Source organism: Athene cunicularia, assembly GCF_003259725.1.
Source record: "Athene cunicularia isolate RWA chromosome 8 unlocalized genomic scaffold, athCun1 chr8_part1, whole genome shotgun sequence".
NCBI lineage: Eukaryota > Metazoa > Chordata > Aves > Strigiformes > Strigidae > Athene > Athene cunicularia.
In genome coordinates, this window is record NW_020799109.1 from 3,751,339 (window position 1) to 3,778,495 (window position 27,157).

Genomic DNA, 27,157 nt, shown 5'->3' on the forward strand with positions numbered 1-27,157 from the left:
AAAAAAAAAAAAAAAAAAAAAAGAAGAAAGCACCAGAGGTCTCTTTAGAAAAGCAATATTAAAAAGATCAAAGAAACAACATGTAGATTATAATGATCACTGTTAGATAATATTTTTTTTTTTTTTTTAAATAGTGCTAATACGTGCTGAGAAAACCTGGGCTCACAGCTCCCCCTTATCTCATTCTAGTCACCTACTATTTAAGAAACTTGAAGTCACATTGTTCAAATCACTTGGCTCCAATAGTAATATCTTATCAACAAGGTGATACATAGCAACCGGGGCCCCGTTAATTTGTAGCTCACGCTGCAAAATTTTGGCCTGCGCTCAGAACATCTCAAAGCCTTTGGATGCCAGGGCTGAGATGTGGTGCAGATCCACGCACAGGGAATTTAAGCCCATGGTTTGCTTTCCTAGTGGCCTTTCATGGACTTGTTAGGAACAATCCGTGAACCTTTGGGAGCTTTCATCCCAGAGACTGTAAACCACAGCTGTCTAATTTTAGGATGGGTGTGTGGTTATTGGATTCATAATAGCATTAACTCATTTCTTACTGTATTTTTCTTTCAAGGGAGGAACTAATGGAAGCAGGATTATTTTCAGAAGGGGATTCTTTGTGTGATAGTAAGTACATGCTTGCTGGTGAGAGGGTTGTTGAGAGCGGGGACACGGGGTCAGGATCCCTGGGGACACAGGGGAAACTTCCTGGCAGGAAAGAAACGGAGCTCGTCTGAGTGAAAAACACTGCTTGTCTGGGGAAGAAGAGTATAATTCCCTGGGTATAAAGTTCAGGGGTTAGATGTGTTGTTACACGGCTCCTAACTTCAGTACTACCTTTGCACGTGCTTCCTGCTGGGGAAGGAGTGAGCGTAACGCTTTGCATGGTATGGAGCACCCTGGGGAACGCCTTGTTTCGTACGGTATCCCCAGGGATGTCGCCCCTGGGGACTGTGTGCCTCAGCTAAGCAGGGTCAGCTAAATGGGGCGGTGACTGAGGAGTCTGCAAAGGATATTGCACAGCCTACTGCAGGCACTGCGGAAGGTACTGCCAGTGCTTGAAACTGCTGTAACCATCAGTAACCACGGACTTTAACAACGGGCTACCACTGATGTCTCCTCAGCACCTACTCCAAATGTGGCAAATCTCTGGTGCTGTTGTTAGCTAGCACAAAGCCAGCATGGAGAAACCCCATCGCTGAAAAACCTGCATGAGCAAAATATGTAAATAAATAACTATTTCAGATATACCCCAGTAAGCACATAAGACTGGCTGTTCTGCCTTTCTTTCGTTAAGGGGTATCCTTGCTTGTGATCTGGGTTCCATGGATACCATGAACAACTCCAACTTTGTGCCTTTAATGCTTGCACTGTAAAAAATGCTGTTTAAATATTCATGCTGACCTTAGAAAGCTATCCACTTGGCCATCTGGAGGACTCCCATACCCCATCCAGTAGTATTTTATTTTGAAGGATGTATTCTGATCACACTGACTAGGCTAAATAGACTATTGGTCCATTTGTTTTGTAACTGCCATTTAGTTACCCCTCAGGATGTCAGCTCAATTTATCTGGGTGGAGGTGAACAAATTCTCCAATAAAACTATAGATAAATATGACCAAGCGCCGCGGATGGTCAGGAGGTTACTCATTCCTACTGTCGCTGCTGTGAATGGAAGTGACCTTGTCTGTAACTATCTAACCTTGCACCTTGCGATTCACATGAAAATTCAAAGCAAAATCCCGCCGGGTCAGAGTGAGAACCCAGCCTTGCGTTTAAGAAAAAAGAGATTGGCATGTTAAGGCAGTGCTGGGGCTGTGTGCAGGGAAACAGAGTGCACAATGCCCTGAGCTAATGGGAAAATGAATGGAGAGGGAAGACACTTCTTAAATTTGAGGTGGAATGGAAAATGAGGGTGTGACATTGGAGAGGGCTAGGAAGAGGAGAAAATTCTACGCAGAGCAGAGCACTGAAGGCAGATCCGGCACCTGGTCTTGCAAGGAAGGACCAGTTCCTCAGGGCTGTCCACCTGTGCTGGCTTGAGTTGAGAACAGAAAAGGGCCCCAGTTACGCTCCCCAAATTCAAAAAAGGTTCCATTTGGAGTAAACGAAGGATCACGGCCATCGTGGTTCTCCGAGGGCAACTCCACCGCCCAGGGATTTGCAAAGTTCCCCCAAACACGTGCACTAGCAAAAGCCACTTGCTGCACACTGTCTTGTCCCTGAGACACTCCACCAGTATCACCAACGTAAGATTAGATTAATTGTTCAAGATTAACAATGTTTATTTTGGCCTTTTCTCTCCAGTTTGGGTGTGGGGGCAGTGGCGATGGTGCTATTTGGCTGATTTATTTATGTTAGGAAGGAGGGTGGAGGAAGGGGGCGTATATCCATGGTCACGCTGACTTTTTCAAGCTGCTTTGGAAGAAAGTGCATGCTTAATTTGCATTCAAACTGCATCTCTGGTTCCTATCTCTCAGTAATGCTTGAATAGATTGTGGTGTGTACAAACCTGGCAATAACTCCAAGCTGGACTGACAAGAGTTAGGAAACACTGCTTAATTCTTCTATTTCATTTTACTTTTTTGGTCTTGGAGGGAATTTTATTCTTTGCTGCTTGATCATTTTCCCTGTGATTCATGTCCTTTCAGGAAATAGTAATTGACAAAAATAAAGCACTTTGGTTTTTATTTAGTGAGCTCCAGCTAAATTCACACAGTCCTGCTTAAGAATCTATGCCCTCCATGTCGCATTTGTTTTAAGCTTCCAGCCTCCTCTAGACAGATCTTTTTTTTCCTGTGCAGGCACAAAAGCACTTTAGTCAGCACAAATTTGGAGGTAGAACAAAAAGCCTGTAATAGCATATCTCATGCTGCTATCAATTTTCCACCGGTGGAGCACTCCGGTACATGAAGTCCTTTGTCTATATTCAGAAGTCAGCTTCGGTGACATTACATGACCAACTACAACATTATAGCGTGTTCCACACTGTTTTGAATTGTAACTTAAAAAAAAAAAAAAAAAAAGAGAGAATAAAATAAAGAAAAGATGTCTTGGAATGTGGCCAGGGCATAATGATTTCAATTCTGAAGAAATCCGACAACCAATTACACTAAATTCAACATTTTCATGTACTATAAGTTTAAAATCTCCTCTAATCAAACAGGGAAACCCTTTTCCCCATTATGCTGTGGTTTTAGTTACCAGTAGGCCTCTAAAAATCTGTTTCTGCTTAAAAAGAAACCCTGAAAGGTTATATTTACTATATGTATGAAAAAGGGTTGAATCATACAATTATATATTTTAGAATACTAAAGCGATGTAAAAGAGACTAATCATGATCCCAAATTCAATTTTCAAACCTTTAATTGATCCCATCCCAAAGGTAACATTCTATCTTAATTGCCATACTGAAATGGTTGCAATTACGTAAAATAAAACTATTCATTGGTAACTGGAAAAAGTCTTCTCATTAAACACATGACGGCCAGCCTTGAAAATAGTTGATTGCAAAAGGATGCAACCACTTTGCTTATATTTCCTTTTCTGGTTAAATTCTCCTTCACATATGTTGAGTGGCTTCCAAAAAACCACACACGCACAACAGCAAATTGAAGATAGTACCATGACGCGTGTCTGTGCTCCCTGCGCCTTCTTTGGGCAGAGCTGCTACCCTGTAGGAGGGAAGAAGGGGCTAGAAGGGAAAGTGTCCTCAGGGCGGATCTGCTCTGCTGGCAGACGCCGGTGAGCGGAGCACCCTGTGTTGTCTACAAGGTGCTTCATGAGAAGGGAGCTCCTCTGGAGATGCTTTAAACCCCACTCTGAGTAAGCTTCAGAAATAATAAGGGAGAACTTACCTCCCCAGTTAAAACTGGAAGTTGAACTATAGGGTACGCATAGGTAGTCCTGCTTTTATAGGTGTCACACAAGGCAGGACTAGGAAAGCTTGGTGTCTTCTCTGTTTGTGTGTTTGGAAGCCAAAGTAAAAGCAAAGGAAACCTGGTTTTCTGGAGGTGACAGTACATGTTGGTGAAGCAAGAAGACTGGCAGCTTTTTTATTATTGCCGAGAGACTGAGCCACTCTCAATTTGATATCAACACCTGTGTCTCTTGGAACGCTGCCTCATTGGATGCAGATATCATGTAAATAGTTACGAGGTGCTTATTCATTACTATTACTCTTATTATTCAATGCCTGTAAGATGTAACTGTCTAGCAGAGACAAGCACGTCCGTAAGGGTTCACTAGAATTAGGAATCAAGGCACAAGACATTCAGCTGTGATGGCAGAGGATCACTGGGACAAACTATTGCAGAGATGAGAAGAACATCTCTTTTTTTTTTTTTTTTTCTTTTTTCTTTCCTTTGATCTCACCTCAACAAGACTGGATGCCTTTCCAGAAGTTAGTCTCCAGACTACATCACTCTTCTCCATTTGGGAGTGAGGGGATGAATATCTGCAGTCTGTGCCATACAGGAGGTCAGACTAGATGATCAAAAGCTCCAGCCTTAAATACCTAACAGAAACATCTTCCAAGTAACTCTCCGAGTAAACGAATCACATGGAAGTATTGAAAATAATCTCCTTTTACAACATGGAAAGTTACCATAGTGAGTGCCATCAACTCTCTGTTTGGGTGCAAGTTTGGAACTCTTTTAACTTGGGACTGTGTAAACCCAGTGAAAGAACAAGCCCTGTCCCAAAGAGCTCATGCTGGAGTGGAAGATGAGATACCGCCTAGGCACAAACAGATGGGGAAGCACAAGGTAAGATTGAAATGATTATGTGTTTAATAAGCATCAACTGCAGCACACCAGCTGTAGCTTCTCAGTCAAATTCTTGTACATACAGATTAAATAAGTACTTTGGTTCTACACCAGCAAATTTCAGAATGCAGAACAGGTCACTGGATACACCCATCCCTTAACTTGATATGCATACATCTATCCGTGCCACATGCTTGTTATGGTCACAGAAAATAGATCCTTTAAACATCTAGAAGATACAGTTGAGGGGATGTAGGTGCCTGTAAGTGAGCAATCAGAACCTAGGTTTCTGCTTCCCTTTAACAAGAGGACTTAGATGTCCAATGGCACTTAGCTGTCCAAGTCGTTTAGGCATGCCAGTGCAAGCCAAACATCGCCTATATATATCTTTAAACATCTGAGCCTTTGAATTGCAGTGCTATGTAGTGATGAATAAATGCCTACTTGGACATAGAACAAAGATATTTGACTAGCTGAATAGGCAGCATTTGAATTGTACAGAACATACAGATACTCTGCGAAATGAATGGCTGCTCACTCGCTTGATCGTGATCAATAGAAAAAAATTGCTCTTTCTCTTTCCGAGCACACAGTATTTGCAGTAAGGAGGACATGTATATAAAACCGAAAATCTATTTCACAAGCATTTAAGCAGACTTGTGAAAATAGAACCACTGCATCATGTTGATGATGAAATCTTAAGTAGTGATTCAGACAGAAATCATCAGTGGCCCTGCAGGCGTTGGGGATCTGCACTTGTCCTGGAGCGTGCAGGCTGGTAAAGCGGGATTCCAAGCCTGACCTACTTTTGTCCCTACCTCATTCCATCAGACCTAATTCCTGGTCCTGCATTCAGTCTGGAAAACTGTTGTGAATACAAATGATTCCAGGCATTGCTGATAGACTCAGAAGGAGACCGAGTTATGTATTTACTTGAACCCAGCGCACTTGGGAAATTCAGGGACTTTGAGGTCATGCAAAGTTGTTCCTCTAGCAAAATCAATGCACTTTTTGTGTAAATCAGCTTTTTGAACAGCTTCAGATTTCTGTGAAGGATCATTCTTCACTCAATGAGATGGCAAAACTCGGCACAAAAATTATTATCTGAAACTTTCCCAAACTTTACTAAAATAGAAACGAAAGGCCATATACTTAGCTAGCATAAGCTGGTGCAGATCAGCTATATGACAATTACCATGTAGATCAGCAAGGCTTGCATTTATTTAGCTGGCTGACCCACCTCTCCTATTGATCATTGCAGCTGAAATCATCCCGATATAGTTTTGTCTGATGTAAAAAGACAACAAATGAAATGTCAACGACTTTAAATACAATGAAACCACAGATCATGATTCAGTTTTTCAGAGCACTTCTAAGCAATCTCTGAGCTGTGAATCTTGTGGGATTTGAACATTGTTTCAGCTTTGCATTTCTGCTCGAGCATGGGCAAGGCTTCCTTTGGATAGTGTGGGGAAGTCTTTGCTATCGGTGCCCTTGGTCCTAATGTCACTTAGGGATGAGCCAGCTGAGCCAGTGCCAAGACAGGATCGATTGAAGCTATATCCTTGTGAAGAGGTAGGGGTTGCCTGAACTACTTCTTTTTATGTCTGACTCAAACTAGTCTAATTTGGGTACCCAGAAATGTGCTTGCCTTCTCTGCCAGGTGGATGTTTGCTGTGTCATTTTCATTAGGTATAGACTTTTATGAGAGTTTGTTACCTGATATCAATGGCAACAAAAATGTGCAAAGCTCAGCCTGAGCAAATGAGAGGGAAAAGAGGGAACGCTGGGTGTACATGGAGCAAGGTGCTTCACTTTTCTGTTCAAGTTGGGATTTGGTAAGCGACGTATAATTAATAAGGATCTGCAAAGAGAGCAGTTGCTGCCTTGTAACAGAAAAAGGACTGGTTTTCATTTCAGTCCACTGGTAAAAGTGCCAAAACTGGAACCGTTGAGATCTGAATTTTTGTCACCTGACTGAAGTTTTGGTAAGTTTAATAACTCCCATATTGGACTGTGTTTCATTGCTTTCAACCTTCACTCCTTCTTCAGCTGTCATGAACAGAAATACAGGGGGTAAAAACAACCCAGGAAGACAGAGAAGAGACGGTGGTTCAGACTTGCTGAGCAGCCTCAGATGTACCAATGCAGGACTGGAAGAGTGGGGCCTGCTGTGCAGATGCAGCCATAAAAAAGACGATGAGTGAAAACACTAACGTGCTATGCTTGTATGGAACATTTGCCCACAAACGTTATTAATCCCAGGTAAAAAGAAGAGAGCTGGAAGCAGCGACTTACTCACGGTAGCTGTGGGCAGTGAAGCAGAGGGCTGTATGACTTCCCAGAGGTGGTGTAGGAAGTCAGCGCAGAGCCGGGCTAGACCCCAGCTACTCTAATTCTCACCCTCCCTGTCCAACTGCTGTGCAATGCTGAGTCTTTCATCTTAAACCCTCCTCAATTGTCTCGAAAGTGCAATCTGATAACACTGCTATGGCAACTTCGGACCCATATGGGGTCATTGGATAAACCCTCGCATAATAAAGGAGATATTTATATCCTTTCAGTACAAAGAAAGTTAATAATCACCATTAGAAACACCATGAAATGAGAGCTCACAAAGCAGAGTTAGCTCCACTTGGAGTGTAAATTGCATAGTACTCCAAGATGAACGCATGTTGTATTCTTTTCATGGTTATATTTAAATCTGTGTTTTCTTTAATTTAAATCTGCTCTATAAAGATCTCAGCAATTTGAAACAAAAGTATCCTTTAAAAAAAGAAAAAAAATGACATGATAGCATCCTTCATGCCAGGCTGGCCCTGTTGTGATTTTACATTGAGGGTGCATTTTAATTGATGAAATGTGCTACACAGCACAACTTGAAAAAGTAACAACCTTTAGTTACCATTTGGAAATGTGATGGAGGTGCCAGAAGTTAAACTCTTAGGACTAAATGAAATAACAGAAGCTCCCTATCCTTTCTTGAAGACGCTCATTAGTTTTCACTTTCTCACATTCTGTTTGCCATGGATTTCATCCAAGAATGACGGATGTAGAGTTATTAAGCAAGTGATAGTTTCAAAACTCCAAGTGTCAGTGCTCAATGTGGAAGCTCAGTTACCTTGCAGAGGACAAGAGGCTTAACTACCAGTACCCCAGAGCTGGCATTGGCACAGAAGGAATGATCACATGGAAAGGTACTGTCAGAACACCCCGAGAGACGCAAGTCAGTTATAGGAACGGACAGATAAACAAATGAGGGATGTTTGAGGAATAATCTGGTATTTGAATGCTTCAGCACACACAGGAAACCAGAAGAAAAAAAAAAAAAAAAAAAAAAAAAAAAAAAAGAGGAAGCAGTATTGATATGGAGAAGGCAATGAACAAGTACCTTTTCTTAAATTCAGTCCCAGGCTGGGATGAAGGGATATGTCAAATATTGTAAGGCTTCTTAAAGGGAAGAGACAAATCACTAATCTTTCTGGTTATGCGCTTGGAAGAGAAATCTGCATGTACAGGTCACTCGTTTCACTCCGACCCTGCTGACCAGTCCTGGTCCATGGGCCACGCTCCGCGGGCCGGGTACAAAAGGCTAAATGAACCTGCTGGAGAATGTGGAGGGCAAAGCAGTACCTTAAAGCCTGGCCTTCTCCTACTGGGAAAGAGAAAAGCACAAAGTCCGTGTGCTATCTCCTCATTTTACCTTCCAAGTGACACCACTGCCACAACTCCCTCCTTTCCCAAAGATTTATCCATCCCCAGCCCTAGATGGACATTTCATCTGGCCTCGTTCACTTGTATTTCCTGCCACATGCTGACACTCTGAACGAGTTGAGCCTATGTGCCAAGCTAGACTCAACCCAATTCTGTTAGGGTTTTTTTATTCTTTTCCCACTTGATGGTTTTGCTCACAAACTAAAGTGGAAACAAAAAATAACACTGGAAAAAGATGGTTATGGAGGGTTTTTATCTGTCATAAATGCTGTAAAAACCTAACAGGGGTCTGAGTGAAAAGCCTGTGGAGCAGTTTCTTATTTGATTTCCAGGCTCAAGTGACTTGATGACTCTGCAGCTCTAGAAGTCTACCTAGTCCTAGCTGGCAGCTTGTTTCATATTCCACACCTGGAAGCCAACAGGATCAAATCTAGAACCAAAGTCTGAACTCTCCTGTAAGTGTTTCTCTGTTTAAACTACAAGATTCAGCCTTATTTGTCAAGATTTGATTTTACTTTTGAGTTAATTTAGAGACTCATTGTTAACACCCAGCCTGGCAGTGGTTTAGACTGGCAGAAACCTAAACCTTTCGGAGCAGTGGCTCTAACTAGGTTTCTGCTGTTGTCAGCTATAGAAAGGCTTGCAAGAATTTGGCTACATGCATGCTGAGCCTGTTTTACAGTTTGTTTCAGCCAAACAGCTCGATTTTAAATCTCTGTCCACAGCACCCATACACCATTTCTTTCATCTCCCTTTAATTCTGTTTTACGCAAACAAGTTACACCTGAATTTCTTATATTTGAGCATCCCTTTCAGTTTCCTTTTCCAAGGCAGCTAAAGTGGTGAAAATATATTTTTGCAACATTGCCTTCTGAGGAATGAGTTCTGGGCACCATAATTCAAGATTCATGATACAGATTAATTTGAGATATGTCAATGGAAAACAAGGAGAGTGATTGGAGTGGTAGATAACATGACCTGGTTACGGATGGGAGAAGGATTTATTTCTTTCCTCTCTGTAGCTTCCTGTTTTCATATGTGCAGACCTTTCCCCTGTTTCCTGTAGAACACCTCTTTTCAAGATCCTAGTGTCCAGTGTGGGTGAGAAGCAATGGGGGCTGCAAGGAGAGACTCTGGGGTTTGAACATCCTCTGTGAAACACTGAAATAGGTGGTCTCGAGAGGTCATAGATTATTCGGACTGAAGGTCTTGACAACATCAGAAAGCTGACCATGCTTTTGGATAGCTGAATGTACTAGGTGACCTCTCAGGCTTTTTTCCAGCAAAATGAGTGGCAAATCCAGAGGAATTTTTTCCTCTAAAGCTAGAATCCCGTGACATTTGCTGCGAGGCTGAGTAGGGGACCCTTTCAGAAGTCTTTTCTAGAGGAAAAATAAATAAATTGATTTAATCCTATTCAACGGCACCTTGCATGTGAGTTAGTAGCTAGTCCCTATTCCCACTCCCTGGAGATATTAAAGCCCTGTTGCAGCAGATACCATGATCTGGCAGTTCTCAGCCTTGGCTTTTGTTGTGGCTTTCCCACTCCCTCTGATCCTGTCTTCTTGATCTGCTCTTTCAGGCACCCATTGCTAGGCCTTTTCTCTTTTTTGGATTCATGCCTGCATCTCAGACTCATCACTGTCCTTTCCCATGGGTTTACTGTCAGATCCTTTGTGTACAATCATCTTTCATTGAGGACTTCATACTGTCTCCATTTGTCTCATGCTCTCTAGCATATTTTAGGCAGCCTTGATGGTATTATCCAAAAACATATTTTGCTGGAAGTCCACACATTTATTCTTTACTGTTTCTAGTCTCCCTGTAACCTTAATTAGAAATGTAATTAGATGATGGCCGCTATTCCTTGGGAGCTCCCAAGCATGCACTAATTTATAGCCCACCATTACTCAGTACAAGTCATAGAAACATCCATTTGCTGTAACAGCTGTTGCAGGGCATGGATGGGAAACACGGTGGCAGGCCATTTCTAGAAAGGTCCAGAAGCAAATGGGTGTGATTGAATGCCTGAATGTAATAAAGTGCCTTCAGAAATGGATGAGGGCTGATTTATCTCTGCTCTACCAATTATACCATTATAATGCTTGCCAGTAAGACTTTTTAACATACGGTTTGCTGATGGGTTCATGAAAACAGGGCTGGTCTGGACCCTGAGAAATCCCCTGTGAGATCCTCTGTCCAAAAGCAGACTTGTTCCTGGCAAAGGTTTGTCTAGCGTATTCTTTAGCATGCTCTGTTACAGCGTCCTGGGCATGTCCTAAGGAGGTTTTTTTTTTTTTTTTTTTTTTCTGAATGAAAGACAAGACAGCAAGGTCTGGAACAAGAACAGGAGCAGCCAATAACATCCTACTGAAAGTCAAAGTATTTGAGAGCTTCCAGTGGTACATTACTAGTAGTTGTAAGAGTTGGTGCAGAGTAGTAAGAGTGGGTCTGTGCCAGACTTGTGGAGACAGACATGGAAGAGAGAATTTCTGTCCTGAAGAGCTTACAGAAGTGAGAAGCAAGTTTTGTATCCATTTCGGCTTGAGGATTTTTTAGGCTTTGAGATTTGATATTATTTAACCCAAATCAGTTTGTCCATCTTTAATATTATTCAGGAGTATAGGAAAGAAATGCCTTACAATGACAGATTTTACTGAAAACTGCTAAATGTGAGCTGCAGAGTAACGCACTGCTCTTCCTTGGTCCATGGTAGGATCATGTCTGCCAGTTCAGTGTAATCTTGGGCTAACACTGATACTTCAGACTGAATGTCAATGCAGATTCAGTTCTAACTCTACTGGCATGCCCAGCTTCTCTAGATGAAACCTGTCATCCCATGGTAAGCATTAAGATAATATACATTTCAACATCTTCGCTGCCAGTATTATTTCCACTGTACAGGTGAGACAGAGTGGATGGAAGGACCTCTTTCAACTTCTGTTGAAATACAAGGAAAAACTCACACTGACTTCATAAGAAGTTAGATCAAGTTCCAGGGCTGCACGTCAACATTTTTCTGGCTGGTCCTGACTCTGCACGGGGGCCCCTATCTTTACAGAAAAAAGGATGTGGGAATTTTTTACCCTCCCAGAGACAGCTCTCTTTGGAAATCACATTTGTTTTCTCTGTAAGTGCTGGAAAGAAATGGATGTGAAAAGCTCAACAGTCAACTCTAAAGTGCCTTTGATGCTGGCATCAATTTTTGGAGGGGGGAGGAAGGGAGTGTGCATGCACATGCACTCACAGCTAAGGTCTTAATTCTATCTCCAGATGCTGTGCATAATCTAGAGGTTTATCTTAATGAATTATTTCTGTTATTACTGCAGGCAAAGTGAGATTTAATTTGATGTGTGATATATCCCTGGATTAACTACCCTTTGGTTTTATTTGCTCCATAATGGTGAATTTTTGTTTATAGACCCATTTTGTAATTACATCCTGAGCTCAGAAGGGCTACAGCAATGCTGCTACATCCTATAGGAAATCAGGATCCAATTCCCTTCTCCCAGTCCTGTTGTCAGCTGTGGCTAAAACAGAAGCTGCACAATATGATGTTCACCATTTTGTCTTGCTTAATAGCAGCTTTACAGGACAAAGTACATTGAATCAAGAGACTCTCTTTGGCTGGAAAGACTGTGAATACCACTTGAGAAGCATATGCAAAATGGCAGAGAACTTCACCTTGAAAAATTACTACAGTGTGTGTTATAACGTGCGCCAGGAATAATCAGTGGAATCCTTCATGATACCAACACACTGAAAATGTCACGACACCACAGAGGCTCCAAGGGTGGTACAGGGAGCTGTGGGGCATGGGAGCATGTGGTGCAGAGGTTCATTAATTCGTTATTTCCCAGCTGACCTCCTTCCTCCCAGTGGGAAGCCAAGCCTTCCCCCCATGCTGGAAGATCCAGTGCAGGTGGTCATGGTGCTGGGACACTCTTTTCCCTTCCTACACCATCCAGCCCAGCCCAACCCCTTCCCTCGTCTCATACCCGGGAGGTCTAGGACCAACACACCCGCAGTGGCTCCTATTCATAACATCTCTTTAGCACTTCCTTGCAATATGTCCAGTTCTCAGAAAGAAGCCTGCCCCAAATCCAGCTCATCCACTTCCCTGGTGCTGGTGTGGCAAAGCCGTGGGGGTTCCCCACCCCTGGTATGAGGAGGGAGAGGGGTGAAGGCACAGAGGGCTGAGATCCCACTGCAGGTCCATAGCTGGGACACCACCCGTACCTAATCCCCTGGTAACATATGGTATTGCATGTACACAGAATCGGGTTTCACTGCAATCGGAGTGATCTTAATTAGTACTACTTACAACAACAGAAGTCAGCCTAAGTACCAGGAAAAGTAAGTGGATGCAAACAAATCCATCTGGGTATGAGCATGCCCCTTGGAAAGGGTGGGTGGTTTTTTGACTTTTGACGCAAAGCAGCATTGCCTCATAATATGCTCCATCTTGACCCTTTGCTCATAAGCACGTGCTCAGGTTGCAGGGAGCAGGGGCAGATCTCCCCCCTCCCGGGGTGACCCAGGCCGGAGCAGCAGAGCTCTGTGTGATGGAACACTTCATGAGCGCACTGGAGTGGGGACCTCCAAGGGACAAGGCAGCCACTATGAAGTTCAAACAGAAGGTCACGCTCTTCAGGGAGGAAGGTGCTGGGTTCAACCCCTACTCAAAGACAGTCACACTAAAAAATATGCATATTTTCTAGGTATACATCACACTGAAGACAAAATGGTTTTCTTACTGGCAGACAAGAGTGTTTGAGGCCATTAAACTGTACAGAGCCAGAGCCTCCTGTTTCTAAGGATTTACACTATATAGCATGTATTTGTAATTGCTCCTGACGTGTTAGTTCTCATATACTTCCATTAAAAGTTTATGTCCAGATTTTTTTTTTTTTCCCCTAGCTAATAAAATTAAATGTTGGAAAGCCAAAGTGAAAAAATAAAATATGTCAGTCTTGCTTGGACCAGTACAAGATGGGATATTCAGAGCTGACAGCAAAGCTGTCTTCAAAATCACCTACTGTTCAGAGAGCAGCATACTAAAACTCAGCTTCCTGCTTTTCCCCAGTTAAACCCAAACCTGTAGTGTTGTTTTACTGCCTTGGGAGTGTGAATTTCAAATGGCCCTTAAGGGTGGAAAGTGATTTAAAAATATTTTTCTAAGAAACCCCAAAACACAAGCAGCATTTTTATGAGTGAAAATCTAGGAGTATGCGTCAACATTTGCAAACAAATCTGAGGGATGCAAGGAACATAAATCCTAGGACTTTAAAGTTGTCACGAGGCCAAATTCTTGTTTCCTTTACCCATATGAGTAGCGTTGCTCAAGTCAATGGCTTGAAACAGTTTCTGTAAATAAAATGAGTAAGACTTAGCCTGAAGTCTACAGAAAATAATATGAACAATTTTTCTTCCCCCCCAGGAGGAGAAGCCAAGCATTCCTTGGCTCAACCTGTCCCCACACAGCCCGTGGGGCAGGATGCAGCATGCCTGCTGCCCCCAGATCTGGGTGCCCTCATCCTGGCTCTCCCTGCAGCTCCCAGTTCCCCTGCATCGCACTGGTTTTGTGGCCATTCCCAGCTCTGTGCGCTGGCACGCTGTGTACTGGGCTCTGCTTCTTCTCTGCCCCTTCCCAGTTGCTTTGCTGGATGGGGGAGGCAGCACTGGGATCCTCTCCCTGTTCCTGCTCTGGGGCTTGAGTGGGGTGAAGAGGACCATGGACCAGAGCGGAGGGAGCAGCAGGACGGAGCCTTACCACACTCCACCTTCCTCTGCATGTTCAAGTTAGGACTGGGGACAGTCAAGCCCTTCCAGCATTGGCTTTGATTTTTAAGACCAGAAAGGACCATTATGATAATCCAGTTTGACCTCATCCACTACTGAAAAGGATTGAGTAACAAATAACATGCTCAAGAAATTAAACAGAGCTTGCACGGATTTTAAAAGCTACCATAGAGAATTTATGCTGATAATTATAGCCCTGCTACAAATTTCTGGAGATTTTTTTTTTTCCCATTCTAGAGTGTTGGTTTTTTTTTTCTTGCAAGAAGTGGATGCTAGGTCTGCTATTTGCCCTATACTGTAGCAGGTCATTTACTGATCCTTTTTTCTATGCTAATAATGTATAATAAATTTAACACCACTAAAGAAACTATAAAGACTTGAAGACCATTATTACAGATTCTGTATGTTCAGTGAAAGGCAAATTGTTTGCAGCTATTATTGATCGGGAAAGGCTGAGTTAATGTAATTGCAGAACATAAAAGGAGGAAATATAATAAAAAAAAAAAATTAATATACCAGTCACAGAATCTGAACTCAAAAAGCCAATAAAAGACATGTAATAAAGCACTCTAGAGAAATGAAACTCTGTCACAGTGAATATCAAGCTATTTACTGAAAAGTGCAAATATAAACTAAGGCATTCCTCACCACTCAGACATTTAGTTAAGTCTTGTCTACACTCACTGCTTTACAAAATTAGTAACTGCAGCTAAAACTATGTTTCAGTGATTGCAAAGTGTCAGCAAGGTCTTCACCTGCCCTGCCGTGGAAGCACATCTTTGAAGTCTTACTCTGGGATGCAGAGTAAGGAATCGGAAATAAGTTGTTCCAGAAGGAAAATGCTGGTGTCATCAGCCTATGGACAAAACAGCTAAAAAAGGAAAGTTTCACGGGGAGCTGGGTTCCAGTTACACAGTGATGCAAGATGTCCTACAATAAAGTGCCCGTTTAAACCGTACCCTGTTGTGAGCACAGCGGTATTACCGATGGCAAAAGTCATGTGTCAGACCCCACAAAAATCATGACATTGACTAGAGAATCAGGACACTAAACAGAAGCAGTTAAATACATACCCTTCATATTTGTTATATAACTTCTCTGGACTTTCTAAGGGTTTGGATTTTCAAGCTTTTCTCTGTCTCCATGAAGACTTGGGATGTATTTTATTTTGTGCCAGAGCTCAGATTAGTGACATGTTCAACCTTAGGCAGTACTTGCCTTTGAGGAGTAAAGCCTGGTACAATGAGTACTTGCCTGCAGTCTGGGCGGAACCTTTGGTTTGTGGCAAATCAACTGAAAGCAAGAAAATGCCCTTACTCCTCAAGAAATGCAGATCAATGAAATTCAGCAACTGATAAATTTGAATCAATTTTTTAGCTTATAGGTTTCTATGAAGGGAAACCATGGTTTTCCCTATCTTCCATAATGCTGTTTCTCCCCAAATCCTTGGGCAGGCTGGATTTCAGCAACTGTTCTGGAGGATGCTCTGGCCTCCAGAGCAGACTGGAGGTGTACACCTTAATAGCAATAAAAAAAGGAAAGCAAAGCCCCTGCTAAATGTACGCTTACATTTTCTTCACGTACAACAGGATTTCCTTAGCACTTTCAATCCAGAGTGGGAAGTAAGAATATCCTTTTAACGTGTCCATCCAAAAAGAGGTAAAATATAGATCTTTCATAGGCTATATATTTAAAAAAAGAAATGGTGCTTTTAAAATGGGATGTCCAATATCTGGTGACTAATGGATGACAAAGAGGTTGTGGGGTACTTTATTAAATGTCTCTAGAGACAAAGAAGTCGATTGCTACTCACCAGGTTGATTTACAATGATAAAGATTTCTATTTGTAGGAACCGCTCTGGCTTCAGTCACCTCCTTTTGCAGCTCAGGGCACATAGAAATAGAAAGCTTTGCTTTTTCAAGAGGAAAGAATTTTTCTCTGAGCTAGGACTGACTGTATTTTTCTGGTTATCATGACAATCCTACCAGACTAATGGGCTGACAGCCCCAGAACAGCTCTGCTATCTAGGAAGGGAATGATGTGACCTCGAAGAATCATTATGTCATATTTGGTAGAAGCTTCATTGTTTTATTGGTACCATTCCCTGTGCTGAAACCGTTCAAAAATGAAATAAAATGTTTCTCTTCATTTATCAGCTGTGAGAGGGAAGAATGCACACACTCGCCTGGATTGCCGCCAGCGGAGGAGAGCGATGAGGCTGGGAGAGACACTGGGGAGTGCAAAGGGAACACTCTGGAGTCACTGGCAAGGTGTCCTTGGGAGCCTGGGTCAGCGCCCACAGCGTATCTGTGTAGGAGGTCAGAAGCCCCAGCTAGCCCAAGCAGAAATAATTTATTGTTTCTGTGACACTACTTACTCGAGCTTTGCTTTCTCTTCATAGTTTTCAGCTGCATAACCTACCTTAAGAGGTAACTCTCAGCCTGTGCTTAGGACACCAGCGTCTGTTTGTTCTGCTCTTTCCTGAGCTCTATTAAGTGGAGTGCTCAGCATTTGCTGCATCAAGACACGTTGTCCTGTGCCCAGAGTTCAGATGGAAACACTTTAAGTGAATCTCCTGCTTCCCTAAACCATGACTCTGGAGAGAGGCTGGAAGTATACTGAAGATAAATTTGTAATAATCAAAGTCAGAAATAAAACAACAACAGATAAAAGAGATCAGAAATACAGTTACTGATTTGCAAAACCCTGTTGTTCCACTTCCTTGTGGTGTGGTAAGATGTATTTGCTGATGCAATACCAAAGGTGGACAAAACAACTGTACTTGGGGAAGGCTAAATAAAGAGGAATTGCAGCTTCAAAGAAAAGTACTTGCAACATGAAACTTGTGATGGGCTTGTGAGGGTGTCAGTGTGACAGAAGCCCTGGGGTTTCCTACAGGATGCCCATTGATACGAAGAGCAAGGTCACGATGGATCTCAAGGATCCATCAATCACCGGAGCACAGACTGCAGGCACGGCATAGCTGGAGTGACACAGGCACTTCCATAGCGCTGGCTGAGCTGGGCTGCTTGTGCTCTCATGCTTTTAAATGAAAACAAATTATTACAGACGGAGCTCGGAAATGTTCTAGCGTGACAAAGGTGTGGTATAACTCATCACACCAGGTCTTGCATATGCTTCTTCCTACAAACCCACAGAAATTTGTGAAGCAGCTGGCTCATCACTTCTTTGCCCCGAAAATGGCTGTCGGTTTAATAAGAGGAGATATTTTGAGGCCATCATTTTATAGGATGAAGGTATCAATTCTCTATCTTTCCACAGATAATCCTGTTATGGGATAACATGATTTTAGGACAGTCCATTTCAAAGGACAATCTTCTCAGCCCTAACTGAAATCTAAGCCCTTCGTAACTCCCCTCATTCAAAGAAAATGGGAAAATCTCAACTTTCTATTACAACTGTTGAGCAGTGTTTCAGCTGATTTCACCAATAGATTGCACAGCATCTGTATAATTTATTGACAATCTCAGTTTAACTCAATTATGCAAATATACCAAAAGGGTGGCTACCCAAAGAAGCTTACAGCCTGCCCCGTTTGCATACTGCTGAAACTGCTGGCACTCTACACCAGCCAGGGGTGGATCTGCTCACACCACTGCATTTCTCTGCTGCTTTTCCCGCTGGTGTTACCTTCAGCCTCCTTACAGAGCAATGATGTTTTAAAGGTAGGTAAAGGGAGGAGCAAACAGACTAGATGAGTTCCCCAGAGCTGCTGTGAAAGTTAAGAAATGAACTCACATGAACCAAAGCAGTGGTAAAAAAATCGCTGTCCCCCCCTTTGCCCTCCTTTCATTTTCACCAAAAAGTCCCAAGGAAAGTGTTTATTGAAGAGAAGGTTTTACACTTCTAACTTCCTAGCTAGTCCCCAAGCATTCATTTTTGGCTTTGCCATATGGAACATTAGCACACTAACAATGGAAAGTGTTTCACTTTATGACAAAAATTAACTAAAGACTTACTACTCAATGGGGTTCTCCAAAAGCAGACTGTCATTTCCGCTTGGTTTGCTTTCTGAAAACAAAAACTGGGTTCTTTAAATCCAGACAAGTCCAGTTCTTTCCTCAGGAAGAGGAAATACTACTACAATTGATGCTGAAATTCAGTGATGCTATTTATATTTACTGCAACAACATTTAGGAGCCTGAGGAAGGGACCAGAAGCCTGATGAGATATTTGCTGTGCAAATACAGTATAAAGCGTAGTTCCCTAACTTGAGTTTTCCTGGCTAGGGAGAAAAAGGGGGTGTGAAGCACTGAAACATTGCAAAAATTCAAGAATGAGCATATTTTCATATACTAACCAGTAATGAGCTGCAATAGAAACTTTGATTTTAAATTACACCGTGGTATCTCAATACTGACAACTCCCTGCTCATTCTCACTTTTGTCTTTCAAAACACACTTCTTGGTTGCTTACAAAGCATTTTCCCCACCCTGAAAAAAACTCTCAATTATTTCATTCCATCTCTGTGAACAAACGGTTTGCTGTAGATTCTGCACTCCAGCAAGGTCAAAATCTATGTGTGCAAATGATTTTCACTCAATGATAACATATTCATGTCCTATCTGGGGAATATCACAGATATTTTCTGGAATAAAGAGGGACGTTAATTTTTTTTAACTTCAGTTTATGTTTTAAACTATTCCCTTCTATTTAAATGTTCCTTCAAAGGAGAGACAGCTCATTTCCTTAAGAAACTGTATCCACCCACCGAATGTTATTTCTCACTGTACATAAGTAATAGGAGATTTCCTACTTTTTGCCCACTTCTACCCCATAGATTTAATATGTAAACTGGGAACACGCAGAATATATTGCTTGGCACAAGTCGGCGAAGTTTCACCTGTAAGAACACAGTATGAATTCAACCTTTGGCTGCTTGTACTAAACCACAGGGAGAATCTACACTTAAGTGATGTAAAGTTCATAGATTAGACACAAACCCACAAACCCAAATCCACAGAGCAGCATTTAGGCTTGCAGAGCTCGCTTGACCCTCTGACTCCATCTTGCTTGAATCATTATGAAAGGAGAGAAACTTGTCCCAGAGTGACTGCAAAGGGAGAACAGTGACCTTCTCTTGTAATGAGGGACTCCTGGTACTTGGGGAAGGATGCTGAGACACAAATCCCTTATCAAAAGACTGAGTGGGAAAGGAAAATATGATCTGTTTCATGAAAGAGGTAGAGAAAAAGCGATTGATGCTCTGGAAGTGAATGTGTGGTACATCAGGAGAGCATACTCCTCACATTTTACAGTTAAACTTCCTTTTGTGTTCCAGAGTTATAGTTAAACACTCATTTAAACTTCATGCACAAAGCACCTGATATTCCTTGCTACCCTCTGCAATGAATCCCCAGGATTCATTTCCATAACCTCAGCATATCACTGATCTCAGCGCCACAACAGGTGAGCGAAATTTATACCACGGTTTGCCCTTTCAATTTCACACGTTTCTGTGTGAACCTTGAGAGGTGGGAGGAGAATTATCCCTGGTTCATATGTGATTTCAATTTTCTTCTGGGGTTTTGGTTTGTTTGTTTTTTTTTGTTTGTTTGGTTGGTTGGTTTTGTTTTGTCCATGGATTTGTTTCTGTGGATCAGTTTAGCTTCCAGATGATCCAGATCTTAAGCCGTTATTTTTCTCTCTGTCACAGGTCAACTCTTATCTTACTTCATTTAAAATGTGAGGCAAGCTCTGTTGCTCTGAATGCTAAAACACATCTTCAAAAAACCTCTGCAAGGAGCGGAGTGACAGCCAAAGTTCTGATTAACTTCACCTCTTTTGCGGGCTTCTGCAATGAACACAAACGGCTGTGAAATCTTTTCCAGCAGGGTAATGGAGGGAGGAAAAGAGTTGGCTGTAAGTTTGAGAATTATTATTCCTATAAACCCATTCACACACCTATCACTTGGGACAAGTGAAGGGCCAAAGACATGCCAAGCAATTACACAGCTACATAGGTCCGTGCACAAGATATTCCGCATCACGTTGGCTGTAATTTGCGCTCACTACGTTGGCACTAGCTCCACCTGTGTCAGATGGCAGCAGAGAAAACTTTTCTGGGAGACTAAATCCATCTCAACTACGGCCAAGCCATGTCCTTATTTTGGAAAGTCTGATAGGGAACAGCAGCACCTTTCAATTTGAAGTGGAAAAAAAGGTTTACAGAATTCAGACTCCTTAGTTGCTGATTTTCACCTCACTCCCTGCACTCCCAAAGGGTATCAAGATGCTCAGAACCTGTTGGTGATACCAACATCACTGGCTGTAGCTTCCAGGGGATTTATGAGATAATGTTCAGTCCTAGTTCTGACCTTCACCAGCTCTTTGCGTCCTGATAAGAAATTATTTCTAAACAGTTTATATTTTCCCTTGCTACTCATTTGAGTTGAGAGAAACCAGATGAATCTGTTTCCTAGTTCAGCTACAAAGACAGAGCAACCACCATTCTCAAATCACTGAAGTTCATGACACGAAGGATCTTGGCAAAGTAAGAAGTCAAGACCGTCATTCATCTTTTACAACGTGTTTGCAGATGCTTAAGAGTTTACAAAAGGGTTGATGTGGTGATGGATTGAGTCTTAGCTTTGTACAGGCTGATGTGCAATATCATACAAATCTATTAACCCCTTTTTGTCTATTGGTAAACTGAAGACTGCTCTTCCCTGCCAAACAAAAGCAGCTCACTTTATTATTTTTCCCAATGTATTTTGAAGTCTTCCTTCATTCAGTCTCATAGAGACCCAAAGCCCATTGTTGCTGTAAAACAGACCACAGAAAAGGACACAGCAAGACAGACAGACCCTTCTGAATGGTTCCTGAAGTCTAAAAATGCAACACTGACAACTAGATAGGTAAGGATTGGTTGGAACATCTTGATTTTGACCAAGGATTTTTTTTTTTTTTTTTTTAACAATAAGAAGAGAAATACAGTTACCTTGATGTGAAATATGTGTTGACTTGACTCACTAGAAGCCAAGAGACCAAGTCAGAAATGCTAAAAGTGTTTCTCTTTCCTTGAGAAGCATGTCTGTCCAGCTGCAGCCACTGCGTCCTGTCCTCAGTATTAAAGGATCCAAGGGATTTTAAAGAGTATTGCTATGCTCCTAAAGACTTACCTATTATTCTACTAACTGTTCACAGGCAGGACTTTAACTGCAGTATGTCTGAAGACTGTAACTCTTGTACACAGATTTCAATCTTGGACTCCTAGAACTGTGCCCTCAAAATCCAAGTCTCCTGTTGGATGAGGCTGCACAGACTTAAGAGTACCATGAACAAGGCTATTCTAAAAATTACTTATTGTAACCACATCGTCCCCCAGGACTAGTTTGGCACAGCACTGTAGCTGCTTTCTGCTATTTGCTTGCCCCAAGAGGACAGATAGTTCAGACTCGCATCTCCCTCTCCCAGTAATGCTGTATTTTGTGCCGCTGCTTCTGCTTTGCCGTGTATCTGCCAAATGCTGCAGGTGCTGAAAAACAAAGGTGAAAGCACCCATATGGTGCTTTCGGATCACAAAACCAACTCACAGAATCAAAAGCCCAAAAGGACCTGTTCTAGTTGGTTTGGGTTTTTTTTTTTCCCTCATAGGAAAAACTAACAGGGAGTCTATGGAGTTACATCCAAGTGCCAAGGCCTCTGAAAGGATTTATTGTGAATGTCTTTTACAAGATTCCTTCCTTGTTGGAGATAGGTCCTTTGGGATTCCCCATCATGATATTGCTAATCCCATCTATTCAAAATTTATGATGCACATTCCCTAGAATACCAAGATGACTTTAAAAACACAGTGTAGATTGGGAGTTTTGCTAGTTTTACTGTAATTTTATTTTTTAAGATTTGAGAACTCAGGCATTTACTGTACTCACAGGCTTTCTTCTGCAAACACGAGAGCTGGAAACTCACTTTAATTTGTATGCGATACGGTGTTCAGTACAAATGTTTACTAATGTTCTTGCACGGATCTGGGGTCCAGGGCTTTTCCTGGAATAAGTCATGTTAAAACTCAGGATCAGGTGGTAAAATTAGTTTTACATAAGGTGTGCCTATGTGAGTGTGTGTTCACACACGTGGGGTTTTTTCTGCCTGGTCCTTTAGTCACTGGTTTAGGAATTAAAATCAGTTTGAAAATAAATTTTCGTTTCCACACACAAGAAAAGTAACTGCAAATGTGGTTTCTCTCACGTTTTAAAATCTTTCTAGTCATCTTTTTCTGTGTTTGTGAACTCCAAATACCTGGAGACTAATTGTGGAGCTACTCTGCAGTTCCCTGCTGCATACAGGTAGGAAGAAGAGACAAGAGGGTGGCCTAGCTGCCCCAAATGTCCTGCCCTGGGAATGAATAGCTTTATTTCATATGTCCCAATTCCCTAGCCTCTGACATCCTTACTATTTACAGAGATAATATACGTAGGGCTTCCAAACATGTACCTGACTGAAGCAAAAATGATAGGTCAGTGAGAGAGAAGTTTTCCATTTTGGGCAAAACTTCAACTGCCAATGAAAAACACATAGTGAGAGCTTTTGTCTTAAAATGCCATGTTATGCTTTTCCCTACCCTTTTCCCAGATGAGTTTAATCTGATTTGGTGTAATTAAGAAAAAATCCCAACCAACATATAAGTTACATGACGCCTTTTTCACGTCAGATCCAGTGAAAAACTTTTTTTACAAAGTTACCTTCAAAAAATACAAATGTATTTAAAAACTAGCATTTTTTTCCTTACTATTTGTCTTCTCCTTAAAAGAAAAACACTTTCTCTACGGAACATAGTCTTTCAGCTTGAAAGCACAGATTTACATCTCATCTCTGAATCTCCGCAGTGCCTCCTGAGCACAGCAAGAACTAGTTTACAGGACAGTTCCAAAACAGCATTTTAGAAATATAAACCCAACTCCAACCCCTCTGATAAACAATTCATTCAGTCTCCAGGAATATCAGGAAAGACAGAAAAATGATAGCGCTAATAATAAAAACCAAGAGCTGCTGTTATTAATAGAGGAGCTATACAAAGTGCACATTAAATGAAGCTCATTTAAACATGCTCTGGTTTAATTAGATTTAGTTTAGCCACCTAAAAAAAATCCCAGCAGAACTTGTGGTGGGGCTTTCGTGGCTGCTCCCTGCTGTGAGCCCACCTGTTTCTGCCAGCCTCGCTGCCCTGGCAGTCGTAAAATCCCTGGGTCGGCTCCGCAGGCTGGGGCAGGTCGCAGGGACAGGCTTCCAGGCTGCCTCGTCATGATGTTTGGGGGAAAAAGGTTTTTTTGAGCGAAAAACTAGCTCTGCTCAACATTTACCGTGCTAAGAAAACAGAGATACAAATACTGCTAAGCATCTAACTTTTTGTCAAACAGCGGGGGGAACAGACCTGTCATTTCAAGAAGTTTTTCATACTCTGCACAAAATCTATGAAAAAAACTACACTGTTTTAAGACAAACCCTCCCCTCAATATAATAATTTTTAATTTTTTTTTTTAAAACATATACAGATAGAGCATGTATCAGGAACAATGTCTCTGTGCTTTTGGCTGTATATTTGGATGCAGGAAAATTCTCTTCCTTGGAATAGCTTCCTTCCCAGGGAGTGCTCGGAGCCTGACATGAATCCCGAGGAAGCAGTGTTCACAGCAAGCACCTTTGGAAGCACAGACTGGGCAGGGAGGAGGCTCCCGTGAGCTACAGCCAGGGAGTGACAGGGACTATTTCTATATAAACAAGCCCAGGATCAGCTGAAGTTGCCATTCACTGGCAAACGAAAATAAAGAGACAATTCAGAATCAAAGGTGAGTCAAAGAAAAAATATGTCCAATAAGAGGAGGCAGCCCAGACAATCAGTCAGATGCCAAAACATGTGACAGACCCAGAGGCAACTCCAAAACAACCAAACCAACTGCCTGTGGAGTCTGCCAAGGAGCCAGATGCTCCTGCTTAAAAATATCTTCCGCTGCCTTGGCATCTGCATTTTCTGCCTCCTGTCAAAAGAGGAGGGAGGGGAAAACGGGAGAGTGGTGCGGGAGTAGGGGTGGGGGGGCAGCAACTAATAATATTTTTGCCATTTTAATTCTAAGTACTTCTGATTATTCATTTGCAGTTTGTCATCATGTCACCGGAGAGCAAAACAAAACCCCAGCCTGGCATAGGCTGGGAAGGGAAAAACAGGCAAAACCCTCTATGTAGAAGGAAAAAAAACGATGAGAAAGATCTAATAATTCCGCACTGCTGTGGGTGGCACATTCCTCTAAGGTGATAAAAAGCTATAAGCTGCTGGAGTTGGCAGTTTACCACCCAAGAAAGCACCCGTGTGCCCGGACCCAGATCCCTGGCTGATGGCGGCAGGGCCCCGGGGAAGGAGCTGGGCACGGGAAGCTCTGGCTTTCACACACCCAGGGTGTCCCCGAGGTGCCCCCGCTGTGCGCTGGGGACGGACGGGGAATGAATTGTGCTGGATGAAAGTATTGCTGCTGTTAATCATACAGCAGGTTTTGGTTCACAGAGGCTGCGGCTGCTCCACAGAGGCTTAAAATGCACTTTTGTGCTATTAACTGAGTGAAGATGCAGATTATTTGTTAGCGTAGTTGTTGATTAAAACTATTAAATGAAATATACATTCTATAAATATTAGATTATTGAATGGGAAAAGGGCAAAAAAAGAGCATAGTCAAAAGGAGAGAATCCGCAATTTCTGTTACAGGAGAAACTGTAATGCCAAAAAGTATCACATTTCATTTTTACTGAAGGTCTTCATCTCCCGCATAGAAGTTTTCAGCGGAGAATATGCCCCTTCAGAAATTAAATTGCAAAACAGTTTTGTTTGTGTTTCTCGATTCTTTGAGTGGGAACCAGGAATCCCACGTGTGGTCTGTCCCTCTGTCACTGAACTGATAGTGTGGCCTCGGTTTCTGCACACACAGAACTTCCGTGCTTCTACGTGTCGGGTGCGTGCCTCGCCGCCCATCCCAAGCAGAGCGGCGCTTCCAAAGCCAGCGCCGTTGGAGCAGCAGGTACTGAACAAGGCTCAGAATACAACACTCTCTGTTGGAGAGGGATTTTGCCTGAAAAGAGTGTTTGTTTTTGTAAAGATAGAAATCAGAACTTTATCTGTCTTCTGAGCTGCCTAGGTTGAGTTATTAGTCAGGAGGGTTTGGGACACTAAGTGCATCGGGGACTGCCTTGATCGACACACTTCAAAGCAAGAAATCTGGTACTAAATGAGAGACATATCAGAGACCATCGCTGCCTTTTAGAAAGCAAACAGCACTGAAGGTCAGGTCGAGCAGGGCTGGGGTAAAATCGCGCCCCAATCCCAAGCTTTCGCCAAGAATAGAAAGATCCTTTTGTGATGTTTGACTTATTTTCCCACTCGGATGCATGGTTAGGCTCGGCTCTACGGTGTTTGTTTCAGGGCAAAGTTTCACGACGGCTGGTCGCCGGCAGAGAGGGCAAGCTCTGGGCTCGCAGCTTCTCTCTCAGTCCCTCAAGCAATCTGGCACCCATAGGACTGCCACCACCTTTTCTGCACTGAAGGGTTGAACTCCTTGCTGAAAATCTGCGCTACACCTTGGAGACGGAATTTTGCATACAGAACTCATTTGCAGCGAAATGCAATCGCAGTAAATAAATAAGTAACGGGAGCCAAAACGGCAGTGTGGTGAATCGGCAAGCTTATTTCAAATAAATTGAAAGAACTTGCGGTGACGAACGCTTTTGTGCGAGTCTGGTACTGAGATTGTAAGAATTTTGCATGTCTACATAAACTGACTGATAGCAAAGGAGTTTCTAGTCCCCCTCATGGCACACACAAATGTCTGTTAAAGACATAAATATTTAAAAACAACAGCTAGACTAAGAGGGTTAGCTTTCATTTCATCTAATTTGGCAAGCATTAGATACACCCACCAGAAATCATTTTATTTTGTGTAATTTAATAGCAGATCTATTGTAGCATCACAGTTTCTGACACACCGAAACAAATCAATGTGGCCTTTTTTTAAGTTCAGAATTAATATAAGGCTGTATTTCAAGTGTTAGATGGAAATCAATAAAGATTAAAACCTTTCTGTGTCATTCACTTGTTTTCGTCCTCTGCTGCAAAGTTTATTTGCCTTCCTGCATGTAATAAAGAGACTTTGATCCTTGTTCAAATATCTCTGATTTTTTACTTCCCTCATGTTTGATCTGGTTCTCAGGTGAGAAATATTGGCAAAACTTGTAAGATTTACACCTGCCAATGGTAGCATACAGGCTAGTAACATGAAATTATATAAACTGTACTATATATGCCCTTTGGATTCTTACACATCAGAATAATATTCCCACAGAAATCAAGCTGAGATTTTAATTTATTAAACCCTCTTTTTTTTTTTTTTTTTTTTTTTTCCTTTCCCCATCCTTAAAGGGATAGAAGGAGATACGGAGGAAGAAGTGAGATAACATCAAATAAACCAGGTTTAGAGTGGTCATGGATGACCTTCACAATATGCGTTTTGCAATTTTGGGTGGATTAGAGGAGACTAATGATGGTTTTTAAATGAGCTTTTGGATAAAGCTTGGGAAACTCTAATCATTACAAATCCATTACTTAAGAGAACAATTCTGTGTAGCACACTGCAGCTTTAAAGCATACATGTCTTATTTTCTTTCCTCCTCTCCACAAGCTTATTTTGCTTTCACTTATTCTAGTCTTCTTATAGGAGCTCAGTGACTGTTTTCATTTTCTGCCCTGCCTTTTAATTTAAGGGAGCCTATTGTTTTTTTGCCGTTGCATTGCCCTTACAGTGCCTTTTGCATTTAGTTTAGGACTCATAGAGTTAACAGGCTGGGGAAGAGAGAGGAAAAAAAAAAAAAAACAAC

At 42.1% G+C, this 27,157-nt stretch overlaps 1 protein-coding gene and 1 long non-coding RNA gene across 7 annotated transcripts in view; one reads left to right on the forward strand and one right to left on the reverse strand.

Annotated features, from left to right (window-relative positions):
• Nucleotides 1-27,157, reverse strand: part of NFIA (nuclear factor I A) — a 346,337-nt gene that overhangs the window by 304,280 nt on the left and 14,900 nt on the right. The gene's annotated exons all lie outside the window — the stretch shown is intronic.
• Nucleotides 23,818-26,644, forward strand: LOC113482647. Its single transcript, XR_003398895.1, has 3 exons — nucleotides 23,818-24,090; nucleotides 25,141-25,308; nucleotides 25,710-26,644. It is a non-coding gene; the product is annotated as an uncharacterized LOC113482647 (long non-coding RNA).